The sequence below is a fragment of the Cyanistes caeruleus genome, chromosome 7 (assembly GCF_971803275.1).
Source record: "Cyanistes caeruleus chromosome 7, bCyaCae1.hap1.1, whole genome shotgun sequence".
Classification (NCBI taxonomy): Eukaryota; Metazoa; Chordata; class Aves; order Passeriformes; family Paridae; genus Cyanistes; species Cyanistes caeruleus.
In genome coordinates this window covers 26,382,645-26,395,795 of record NC_141707.1, presented here as the reverse complement: position 1 = coordinate 26,395,795, position 13,151 = coordinate 26,382,645, and the positions used below count along the sequence as shown (strand labels likewise).

Below are 13,151 nucleotides of genomic sequence, written 5' to 3'. Positions count from 1 at the left end.
ATCAAACCAGTGGGGACTCCTTTCATGGACCTCAGACTCGGGAAGCAGAGACAGGGCCATTTCAAATGGCTAAACCATCTTTCCAGCCCCAAGGATGGGGCTTTTTCCAAGAGACAAGGTTCAGAGGAACCATTTGCCAGACTCTTAGCACTTTCTATACAAAGCACAGGCAGTTCTGACCAGAGGAACACGCAGGTAGTCCAGAGACACAGCATGAGAGCTTGGAAGCCCTAGAAAACACTGCCTGCCAATCCTACCTGCTGTGGGGGAGAGGCAGGTTTCTAAGAGACCCAACACCACTGAAATGCCTTTGTCTTGCTTACAGAGGAGGAAAGGAGAAGGATGGAAACAGACACTCCTCGAGTAGGAAATGATTGTGGGAGCAACATCCTGACTCCATTTTTTTCAGAGAGACTGGACGCACAAAACAGGTTTTGCTGGAGTTTTTATCTTGCCTCCCCAGGGAAGAAGACAGTGATTTGCAGTTTGCTCCAAGTATTCACCCTGACACTGTGCTCTGTGTTTACCACCAAGGTACACCTCCTGTCCCCAGGCTCTGGAGAGCAGGGTCAGATGCTGTTTCAGGAACACAGGGGCATGTGTGCGTGTGTTTGTTTGTTTGTTTGTTTGTTTGTCATCGGGATGTTGTGAAGGCTGCTTGGTTAGTTTGTTTGTTTCTTAAATCTCCCAGGGGAAGTTTCTGGCAGAAAGCACCTCCTGAGTGAGCTTGGATCGGGGTGTGCTTTGGCTGGGAGCTGAGGAGATCTGCGTATGAAGAAACAAGAGGTGAAGAGGAGACGTATGAGGCCAGAGGGCTAAGGATTTGGCTTTGCTGTGTAATGTGCTCATCAGGCAGGGACAAAAACAATCAGAAAATCAGAAACAAGCTTTGCCCACAACACAGCTCAAACCTCAGCAAAAGCCATTGGAAATATTTTCATTTCCATTTTTTGCCACTGTTGGGCCTCCTTGTGTGTTTTATGTGACAGGCACTACTCTGGCTCCCATTGAGATCAGTGGGAAGCAGCCTACTTTAGGCTGGAACACTGTGAACCCCCTGCTTTGAGAGAGATTGAGAGATGTTAATGCAGCCTACCATCTCAGAGAACTTGGACATGGTTTTATCTTGGAGTTGCATCCAAGGCAATTAAAATTCCCTACAGGAGCACCTGTCAGCCAGCCCTACCTCTGCCACTTGTTGGACCATTTCTGCAGGGACCTTTCCCGCAAAGACACCCACAGAGCTCAAAAACACGCCTGATGGGGAAATCTCCAGACAGAAGGGAGAGCCAGAGGGCTGGCTTATTGCTGCCACAACAGCCAAAGAAACACACTCTGTGGCTGCTGAGCTATCACAAAGCCATCAGAGCTGTGGTGAGCTGCAATTTCCATGCAGGCCGGGTCTGCAAGCCACCTCAGCTGACCATGTCTTTGGTTTCAGAGTAGTTGGACATGTGGAAAATGGAGCTACCTTTCCTGTTCACTGTTTCCCTTGGGATGAACGAATATTGCGCAGATCACTACAAAGAAATCTTTCTAACGAGATGCCAGGTCCCATCTGCTCTGGGAGAAATCACACTCCTGTATTCAGAAAATGCTGATGGAAGTAACAGATGATGTACTAATGATCCTTGGGGCTTTTAGACAGGTTTACTTAGGAAACCAGGCATGTGAGATCACATTGTCTTTTACTCTGCCAATACATTTGTCTGGGTCCTTCCTAATGGCTTTTTAACTCACAGGTCAGTTTTAAGAAAATATAACAGAATATAAGTCTCCAAAATAGAAACTTCCTCTGACTTTATGAAAATTATTGACCAAGTGGAAGAAAAAAAGAGAAAAGTATAGGTCTAATAAAAACACCTACTGCTGCATGAGCTCAACCCTTTACAGTGCTTCAGAGAATCCACAGAGATGCTCACCTTAAAGTTACATTAGAAACAAAGCTCCCTCAGTTTTCCTGTTCACACAATGATTTAGGACAACTTTAGACTTCAGCTTTCCCATAAATGTGTGTCCTTGCCCCCTCTATCATAGTGTTCAGGTCAGGACAGAATGTCCTGACACAAGCACATATGTGTGTGTTCGTTGGTATAGATTGTGCTCCGGAGAGTGAGGAAAGACACACAGGAAGTGAATGGAAGCTGCAAACCCCAGTGCCCAAGGGATCAGCACAGTGCTCATTTCTGTAGCTGGTTCTAACACAGGAACACTAAAACACAACTCTCCTGGCACCACCACGTACCTGGGGAGGTACCAGAGCACTGATGCCAAACAAAATCCTTTGCTTGTTTCTAAAATGGCCTCAATCCTCTCCCCTTCCCAGCACCCCTCTTTTCACTGGTCACATCACTGTTTTGGAGGACAGGTGTCTGCAGTTCTCCCTCCAGAGGCTGATGCAAGAGGAGATCCACCAGAGTTAGCGCCTAGCCATTCCCAGTGAGGATTAATCTCCTCGTCCCACCTGCTGCGTCCCATCACACACTCGATACTCTTCATGTGTTAACGTCTGGAATGCCACCTCTGCTACTTTATCCTGGGCTTCCTTGCCCAGCTATCCCAGGCACAAAAAGCTTTTTCCTTCCCTGATCTCCTTCTGGGCCTGGCACAAATATGTGGGAAGAGAGGGGAAGATGGTGAGATACTTGTTTTCTTTTTCCTGTTCTTTGTTTTTTTTGTATCATCTAAAGATTTCAGCGGTGAAAGACACTCTGTCGGTGGTGCTGTGAGTGGTGTAGTGTGGGGTTAGCTGTGAACAGACGGCAAGTTGTGGTCACTGTGCCTGGCCAGCTGGGAATTGCACATCTCCTATCATATTTATTGGTCACACATATTCTGTCACCTCCCCCTTTCTATTTACCCATTGTCCAGCTGCTGTCTCTCGTCTTTTAGATCTCTGGGACATGGAGATCCAATTAAGATGATTATAGCCATGTATAAGCCTTCAGCTGCCTCCTAACATACATATTTGTAATAGTGTTTACATGCTTTTTTCCATTCACTGTCAAACTTGACTTCATATGTTGATATACATAAGCAGAAAGTCAGCCCTAGGAAAATGGGTTTAAGGAACTGTAAAGTACAGATTCACACCACAGGCAGTGAGGTACCCTGAGATATTCTGGGCCCATCCAGAGTGTCTGGTGATGAATGGATCAGCCCTCAGATTCTTTTCATAAAACCCTCTGAACATTTGTTAAAGTAGACTTACAACGTTATACATCAAAACCAGTTAAGCAAATTTCTAGAGCAACTCAAAAAAAACACTCATTTAACCTGTTACAAAAACTATAAATAAAGTAGAAAAGCATATTGCATATTATTTCCCTTTAGACCCAAACAATTAACAAAATAGGGGACGCCTTATAATTGTTTCCATTTGAAAAATGTATTACACAAGTACAATATACTCTTGATGATGTCTTCATACATTTTTTGTCAGAATTTTTTTCTTAAATTCTAGTTTCCTTTAGTAACAGTGGCATTCCATTTTATTCCTGAAAATTGCCTAAGTAAGTTCCCTATGTAAATTTTGTTTCTAGAAAACATATCTTTCTTTGCTTCTTTGCATGCTATATCCTCACTGCACAGTTAATTCAGAACTTGTCTCAATTTTAACTTACTTTCTCTATTCCATTTCTACAGAAAAAAAGTCCTGGACTTGGGTTTGGAGGTGCTTTGAGCCTGGACAAGCTTAGCTGTCTGAGGTATTCATAAGAGCTCTGAAGTGATATGACAAAATCACAAGGGTGCTGATAGTCCTCTCATCCATGTTTTCCCTTCAGTTGTTCCTAAAGGAGAGACAAAATTCTTCTGAAATAAACACAAGCAATGGGGGAAAAAATACAGTAGAGAAGCTGGTAGGAATTCACCTGCCAACATAGTTATAAAGAAGTAGGGGTGATGTGAGCTGTGTCTTTCACTGTGCTTGACATACCATCTAAATCTGGAAGACTTTTCCCCAAGGCAGCCAGTCTTTTGGCATACCCAAATCTCATGGCCAATAAATCTGAGGGCTGAGGTGCAAGACAGTTTTATGGGACAGTCAGGAGATGGTAACAGCTGTCCAAGCAGGTATTCCTCTCCTTCAGTTTTGGGCAAAAACTGAACAGAGTGTGATGCTGCATCCAGGGCAAACCAGAGACATCTGGGTTAAAATATACAGAGGTATTTATCTCTGGCTGTCTTCACATCAAGATTTCACATCATCAACATGACCCAAGGACAGGTGATGCTAAACCTCCACCACTTCAAATGCCACCTCTTGTAATTCATCAAGAAACAAAGCAGGTGACCTTCTAACAGCCACTGGAGCACTTCAGCCTGGATGTGTCTGAGCACTCAGGAGCCATGTGAGCATCTGTAAGAAGGATCCAGCAGCAAAAAGCTGTCTAAGAAAAGTTCAGCGATGAAAAATGCTCAGGTGCATTTGAATCTGAAGGAAGAGCACCTGGAGGAAGAGACAAGCACTCTTCTTCTACACCACTGAAGTATACAAGTCCCTCAGCCTAGACCCAGCTTATTCCTGCAAGCTCACTTCGGACATTGTGTGGGCACAAGGAGGACAGTCAGCATTTGGCCATCCATGAGCATACCCTGGAAATTCAGCTGTATAGGAGCAGCCAGAAATTATCTGTGTCTGCGCTGCTTTTGCTGTGTGCAGACAACCTGTTCACTGTATCCCTGCAGCTTCCTCTCTCCATCCTGGGAGAGTGGAGGAGAAGGGGGAGATGTTTGTACCTCCCAGTCATGCTTTGGAAGCTGTATTGTGCCCAAGCACAGCGCTCCCCTCCCCCTCTGCCAGCCCCTCCCCAGGGTTGCTCCTGGTGGCCACAATAAGAGGTTAGTCAGCTTATTTCAATTAGTGGCAAACCGTGTGGCGTGACTCCAGGGCCTCCATATGTTCATAAGTATATGCAACCACACTTTCCTTGACGCATTCCTCATTCCAGGGAAAGGCCACATCTCCACAGCTTGCTGGCACAAGTCACACAGGCAACTGCAGAAGAAATGGGATAATAAATACACACTCACATATACACACACACATATACGTAGGAAAAGCTGGCACCCTCCCACCCTCTCCCGTGTTGACTGCCACATGGTCCCCATCAATTTTTGTCAGAGCCAGCAAGCCAGCCAACCGCTCACAGATGCTGACAAGGCAATTTCAACAGCTGAGGGACTTCTCTGCTTTCCTCCTCCAACACGTAGGATTTTGGTTGACTTTTTTTTTTCTTTAAAGTCATCTCTCCCCCTGAGACATTCCCCAGCCCATGGCATTGCCATCTTCCTGGGTGCTCCTTGGCTAGAGTGCCCCTCTCTGCATCTGAGGCCCAGCAGGTTCCACTCCACCCTGTGTGGAGATGGGGTCTGAAAGCAAAGAGGTCATAAGAACGTGCTATCTCCACTATCTCAAGCATCCCCAGAGGAAAATGAAGATCTTCCAACCCAGTTGCTGCCATTTCTCCCAGTATTGGCTGCAGGAGTGCAGATTATGTCTACTCCTCCTCCCTGAACACAGTTGCTACCTTCAGGATGGTGAGAGGGTTAAGAACACATCTCCGTGTCCAAGAGATCCTCTTGTAAGGAGCTCCTTCTTCCATGTCATGTTTTCAGGGCTTTTTGCAGGTGACTGGGAGTTTGTATCCAGCGTCAAAGTCAGGCCTGAATTAATGAAGGTCTCCAAGAAGATATTTGACGTATTTCAAGTTTGCTAATACTTAATGAAACAACACACATTAGCAATGGCCCCTAGGCTTAGGTAAAGGCAGGAACTGTGCTCAAGAGAAAGGGAGACAGGAAGTAGTGGGGGAAGGAAACAGAAAGCAGTGGTGGCAGAATGAGGCTTTCAGTCTTGGTGAAATCCTGGTCCCACCGAAGCCCTGACAAAATCTCTCAAGGCTGCTCACTTAGACCATATCCTGGGTGAAGCTCAAGAACATCAGTCTGATGTCATATAGGTTGGCATTTTCAGTCCAATGAGAAAAGACATTTTTGTGTCCAGGGCCTGAAGGTTCTCACTGTACCAATCCCTCATTTCTGACTGTTACTGCCCAGCTCAGTCCTACCCCAGGTCAGGAGAAGGGTCTGTCTTTGAACTGTGGATCAGCACAGGGAGAAATCCCCTGGTCAGCCACTGTCATCCACCCAGCTCCTCTCAACACAGCTGTGGGGCTGCATTTTGCAGGCAGGAACACGCCGCTTGCTCAGATGCACAGAAACATCTGTGCAGACAGTGAGACTGACAAGCACACAGTGGGATGGGAAACAGAGGGAGAGCAGGACTGGAGAGACTGGGAAATTACTGAAGTTTCAGAAAGCAAAGTCCATCAAGTCTTTACAACTGGGTTGCACATGCAGGTTTGGCAAAACTATCCAGCTAGCACAGGAGCACTCTTCTTTTCTACCCCAACCTTGGATCAGTAATGGGCAGCACAACTAAAACCTCCCTTTTCATTGCCTGCTGTCAGGTAATGTCAGCCCTTGTCATGCAGTCAAACCACACCACTCAAGCAGCACCATTTTTCAAGGCTGGAGGCAGCTGAACCAGGAGATGCTTGAGAAAATAATGAGGTTCACCGGGTGGCTCAAGCCTAGATGGGGTCATGGATAGAGTCAGGGCAGTTAGGAGGAAGTGCTTTGACCACAAGTACACATTGCCTCTCACATCCACCAAAAGACACATCTTCTGACATGAACAGGGACGTTATTAGCTGTTTAGACCCTGAAAACGATCCAAAGTTAATGAACCATTTCCAAACCACTATCCTGGGCACAAGATGCATCATCAGAGGATTTCCCTATTCCTATATTGTCATGCTGATCAATTCTATGCATTGTGGTATTTCTATCCCTCTCTCAGAAACCCAGGGTGCTGATCACAAGTGATGGCAGGAGAAGGGGCAAGGATAATTGTCAGCTTGGAGCTTGAGACCACAAGCTTTGGGAATGGGGCTAGGCAGCCTGGTCGCACAGAGAAAAATATCACTGTTTCCAAGGATGCGCAAAGTGGAAGATGCTATGGTGCTGGGATGAGCTGAGGAGTTGCAATCCCTTGTAACACTGTGTTTTGTTCAGTGCTTTGTCTGGGACTGGGGTGGGATGTAGAAACTTGTCCATGGCAGGGAGAGGGAGTACAACTGGAAAAGGAGCCAAAGAGTGAAAGCTGTGAAGACTGTTAATCCACAGGACTTAGGCAGCTTCCCCAAGCTCCCTGATGGATTGCCCACGGCAACTACAGCCATCTCATCAAGCCAAAATCAGGTGTATCAGCTGTGATTTGAGATGGAGGAGCAGGGCTGAGGAATCTGACAGGAGTCTGTCTCACAGAGTCCTGGCAAATGACCATGGGAAGTACTGTTTCATCTTGCAGCTGCCAATGAGATCCATGCTAGAAGAAACATATTGCTCCTACCACAACTCAGGATTTCCAGTCCTCTTCCTGAGCATGGATTCTGCACTGGAAATGAAAGAGAGAGATCCCAGATAAACCCAAAGAGTCTTCCAAGGAACATAAAATGATGCTATGACATGGAACCTGTCCCCTGCGCCTCACTCTTGAGATATTCTTTCTCACTCCTGCCTGCACGTCTAGAAAGATCAGAAAAATAGCACGGGAAACTAGAGGAAGTTTTAGAGAAAACACAATTGTTCTCAGATTCAACCCAAATGTGTAGGGAACTCTGTCTCTCCTATATTTCCAGATGACCAGTTACTTTAAGAGCTCACTGCTGCCTCAATGCCTGGGGTGAATCCCCACTGCTGCTCTGCAGGTTAACAGCAGACACATGGTCCAAGAAAGCATAGATGTGGGACTTTCACTTCTATTGGTTCAAGTCTTTCTCCCTTCTGGATCACAGCTGACAGTAACAAATATCATCTGCAGGGAGGGAGGCAAAACAGAAGGAATAATTTGATTTCTGGCATTTGTCAAACTGATCTAAGGCTAATTATCCCTACATCTGCCTAGGTCAGGACGGAACTTCATCATCAGTTTGAAATCTTACCTACTGGCCATGCCTGGGTGGCTGGAGCCATCTGCAGAACAGGGGCATGCAGACAGTTGGACAGACATCCAAGCAGAGCTCAGGGAGAAATCTTGAGTTTCACTGTTGGTTGAATAAAATGAGCAGATTTTGCCAGTCAGGCAGCAATCACAGCCCTGATGAATGACAGAATAAACCAAGTTCCTTCTGCAGTCAAATTACATGACACCTCCACAAAGTTGACTTGCACCATCCATCACGACGTCTGCTGATGTCCATGGGAAGGGGAGAGGGTGTAGCTCTCTGTCCCACTCTGGGTTATTTTTACAGCTGGGAAAGGAGGTGGTGAACCTGGATGAGAAGGTTGGAGACTTCTAAGACAGCTCACAAAAGCTGTGAAACAAGAGCCAGAGCTTAGAAGGCCACAGATCCCCAGATCAGCAGCTTCAAATGTTTCACTGGCAATGAACCCAGAAGGGCCGTACTCCCCAGAAAGGAATTTCTGGGTTCTGCCCAAGCAGACAAATAAAGTCTCCCAGCAAAGTACCTGTCTCCCACTGGTATAGAAAGTTTAAATAGATGCTTAGAACTCAGAAGCATCTGCAGCCATCCTGGAGGACACAGCTTCAGAGGGTAAAGGCAGGACACTGGGACACAGAGACTGCCTCTGACATGCAAACCTTTTGCCTTCATTGACACAAGACTTGGAAAAGACCCTGCCAAGCAAAGACAACAGAGCTGTAACTGATTTATATCAGATGAAGATGGGTCTCTTGAAAATCAATTCCAGGTGAGCTGTGTGGAGCTGCTGGGAATATTTTTGCCAGTTTCTCTCTCTCTCTCCATTCCCTGTTGCCAAAATACATTGAAGTGAAGATTCACAGGCAGCACAGAACGGTTCCCTCAGGAGGAGTCATTCCACACATGCCTTCCCAATAAGCAGAGTGGCAATGTTCAGAAACCAAATGGGTCATCGCTGGCAATTGTAGAAACAGACAAAAATAGCAGAAAAAAAATTTCACAATTTCCTGCATATTTTTCCTGATTGTTCCACAAAAAAAATGTTGGGTTATCCAAAAGAGAAGAATGGCTTAAACAAGCAAAACATCAGTAATCACCTGCTTTGCTAAGTGTTTGTAAATAACATAAGCTGGTTTTCTTAGCCAAATGTCATTCCTTTCCACAACCATCACTCCCTTCTCCCAGTTACTCACTGTGATTAATGGGAGGGGAAAGAGATTGTTGTCCTTTTTTTTCTCCCCAATGTATTTTAACCAAAAAACTTTCATTTTAGTTGGAACACACTCTCCTCGCCTCCTCTTTGCCCCCCCAGGATGGGTGACACCATCCTGTCTGCGGCACGAAATCCTTTGGCTTTGGTCACTTAAACATTCTACAAAAGTAGAAGATAGTATCGAGTCCCCAGTGGCAAACTGGGAGTGGTGAGACAAGACCTCTAAGTTTATAACACTTCTCCAAGATAGCCAAGGTTCCTCAGCACATCCTTCATCAAATTCTCAGTTCTGCTAATTAAGCTATCAAATTCATGTTGGAGAGGACAATTGTTTATGGTTTTGGGGTTTTTTTCAGAGCTGTAGATCTTGCCAGTAGAGTCTTCAGAATAAGAAAAGAAAAACCCTCTGAATCACTGCCCAGAAACTCAATCCCTAAAGCCTCCTCCCAACCTCTGTTTACAAAATTATAAGCTTTCTTTGTCCTAACCATTTTCCTGTTACAATAATATTCTTCATTTTCTATCTGACTTTTTTTTTGGTGCATGGAAAATGTGATTTCATTGTGAAAGGATTTCTTATGAATCAATACAGCAAAGAGAACACAGAGATGTTTGCAGTAAATCACTCTCAAAGTACAGACACATAGAAAATGAGCTACAAGAAAAAGTAGATAATCCCAAGCCATTTCCAGATGGAAGGAGGTTATATTTTCCATACAGTGTATCTGGTTTTTGTGTCACAAAACATGCTGGTATTTATTTAATGTATTTTTTCTTTGTACCGTGGAGTTATGATTATATGAAATGAGTTTCCAAAAATGACAAACATTGGCCTGATTTAGGTAACAAATGGAAGAATTGAGATACAGAGTTCAAACCAGCTAAAGCTCAGCCGCTGTGGAAGTTAAGAGCCAAGTCCAGCAGCAGAACGTTGACTTCCATCCCCTGAGATTCCCTCCACTTCTGGGACAGCAATGACAAGGGGAGAGGTCCAATTTTCCAGTGCTTTTCAGTTTCTTTCACCCACTTCCCTGTGGGCAGCAGGGATGACATTTGGAGGTAGGCCGGCTTCTCCTCTTCTGTGAAGAGAACTGTGTCATCACCATCTCTTCGGAGAAGGCTTGGCAGGACTGAACGCCCAGCAACTTGAGGAAGCTGCTGGATCACTGACTTCTTGGAAGCACTGGACAGGGATCAGCCTGTCTGAGCCATGCATCAAACTGGGTGTTAGGTACCAAGCTGTTCTCCTAAAGGAGAGACATCTGAGAGCCATTGAGAGAGGGAATCATTGCGGCTGAGGGAGGCTGAGTCACATCCTCCTGGTGGTTCACTCATGCAGTGGCCTAAAACTTAGACAGGTAAATAAGAGAACTACATCCCCCTTCCAAAAATTCCCTGAGACCTGAAAATCTGGTGAAAAATCATGGAAGCGTGGCTCATCAACACTGCTGGAGTATAGCATGCTGCAAGGCAACTGAGAAACCTGTGACTCTAGTAGATACAACGCCAGACATGCAACCAAGCAGCCTATGAAGAAACAACAGTAAAACCAGACTCTTTAAACTGAGTCTACCTGTGGGCAGACAGTGTAGGAAGCTCCTGTGCAGACAGTTGCAGGTAAAATGTTCTATACAGGGGAGAGAGAGATCTTGGATTTTAAACACAGGTGAGGAAGATAACTGTGGTGTTCACATAAACAAAGCAGCGTGGGTCCAGGCTGCCTATGGTGGTCACCTGTCTCCACCCAGGCTGGGGTGCTGGCCCAAGGAGTCACTTGCACTCTTGCTGGTGTTTTCTGCCTTGCTGTACTTAAATTTCTGGCTCCAACAGAGAAGTGCAACTCTGCTGGTCATGTCTCGCATGTTATTTAGATAAAGTGCCAAGAAAAAGAGCTGGGGTCACACAAGCCAGCTAGACAGGAGGATGAGGAGGGTAGTAAAAAAGATGGTTTCAGGGAGTAGCTGATGTAGCAAAGCTCCCATCCTTCATTATCCAGTTAATGCTACATCCACGACAAACCTGCTGCTGGATGTTCACAGTTTTGTCTAACTGCAGAAGGACTACAAATATTACACGTAGATGCTCCATAGAACTGAGCACAGGAGGAGCTGGATCCTCACTAGAGCCCCTGGCTGTTCCCCTGCTCTGAATTCCTAATCCTAATCGCACTGGCAGGGGGTGGGACTCAAAACCGGTGGTTTTAAAAGCTTCATGCTCATCGAAATGTCCTGAGGGCATGACCAGGTCCTGAGCTCCTGCAGGTCACTGAGCAATGGAGAAGCACACCCTTTTCCATGAGATCGGGGGCAACAGTCTTTGCCTTTGCAATGGCTGGGGCTGCCTCTGAGGCTGCCAGAGCTCAGTGCGGCCAGCTGCCTGCTGCTATCATCATTGTTGTTGTCTTTCTTCCCGGAAAAGCTGTCACTCTGTCTATTCCAGCCTGCTCCTGCCCTTAAAGACCTGACTTTTTCTTCCAGTGTGTGCAATAAATAAAGCAACCTATAAGAGGAGCAGCACCAAGCCTGGAAAGCTGGCCCCGGGCCGGAAGAAATGCCTGCAGGAGAGGAAGTGTTTGTCACATAGAGACGCACAGGCACACACATAGAGCTCCATTAGCCAAGCTGCTCGCAGTCATCTGTGGATTGCTGCTCCCTTCTGCTGCTCCCAGCCATCCATCCCATCGGTGGGGACCGGCCGACATCTAGTGGTGCGAGCCCGCAGTGGTGGCGAGGAGGAGCCCGCATCCAGAGCACAGCGCCTTCTGCCCGCACGGGCTCCGTCCCCGAATTATAAAGAATCCCACAGAACTGCAGAAACCAAAAAGGGTAGGAGAGCATCTGGGAGACCAGAGGAAAGCAGCCGAAAAAGCTCACATTTCCAGCGTCACCCTGGGACTTGTGTAACCAAACGCTTCAGCATCTCCACCACAGATGTTCCCCAAGGACTAGTGGCTCCGAGAGGACATTTGGTTAAAAGGAGGTTGGGAGAGAGAGCAGAAATGGGACAGCGGGATGCTGACTTCGGAGGGGGCTTGTGAGACCAGGAGGATTATATTTAGGGTCCCTGAGTACACACCCCTTGCTCTGTACAGTCATTTTTCTTTCCCTCACGCTGCAGTTTCTGACTCCTCTGAGGAGGGGGTGTCTCCCGAGCTCTCAGCAGTGTGAAGAGGAGGGAAACCAGGAATGAGCACCAGAGCTCTGAGAAACCTCACAGCCAAGCATTTTCTCCCGTCTGGGGGGTATTTAGGATCTCCCTGTGAGAGGGGCTGAGGCTGGAGCTGGGGGTCCCTGGGAATGAAGGACAGCCATTGCTTGGCTGAGGCAGAGAGCAGCCTGGCGGGGCAAGGCTGAGGTTTCTCTCACGTGGAAGTGTGAGCTATAAAGACATGTGAAACCCTATCTGCAGCGCTATCCATATCAAAGATTTCAAGGGGGCTGCTTTAAAATAGGACCTTGGCACAGGTTCCTGCTTCTCCTCACGTCTTACTGAGCGGCACTCTGCCAAAATGTCAGCTTGGCTGCTCCACATGTCCCAGATATCCCAGGCATGTCCTACAAACCTTTCCGGTGCTCCCAGGGAGATCGCTGCCTCCACAAACAGCCTCTTCTCACAGCTGTGGAGGGTCCCAGTGGCCTCTGAGCACCATTTCCCCAGCTGAAGGGCAAGAGGAGCATCTTCCCTCACGTGCCAGAAACAAGGGCTGAGAACATACATTAAAAGGTCTCTCAAAAGAGCTTTAAGCAAATTGTCCACAGGGACTCACTTTTTCCCTCCCACCCTGAGTGAGCACAAGCGAGGCATCTCTTAGGGACCCTCCAGAGTACCACAGTAAAACTCTAGAGGAACCATAGAGATTGAGATCAATCCAAGCTGTCTCAAAGGGAAAATAACCATAATGATTTTCTCCCAGGCTTTCCACCTTGTTT

At 46.6% G+C, this 13,151-nt stretch overlaps 1 long non-coding RNA gene across 1 annotated transcript; it reads left to right on the top strand.

Moving 5' to 3' along the window:
• Positions 1-2,388: 2,388 nt before the first annotated feature.
• On the top strand, positions 2,389-7,937 carry LOC147652259 (uncharacterized). Its single transcript, XR_015289615.1, has 2 exons — positions 2,389-2,636; positions 3,646-7,937. It is a non-coding gene; the product is annotated as an uncharacterized LOC147652259 (long non-coding RNA).
• Positions 7,938-13,151: the final 5,214 nt, after the last annotated feature.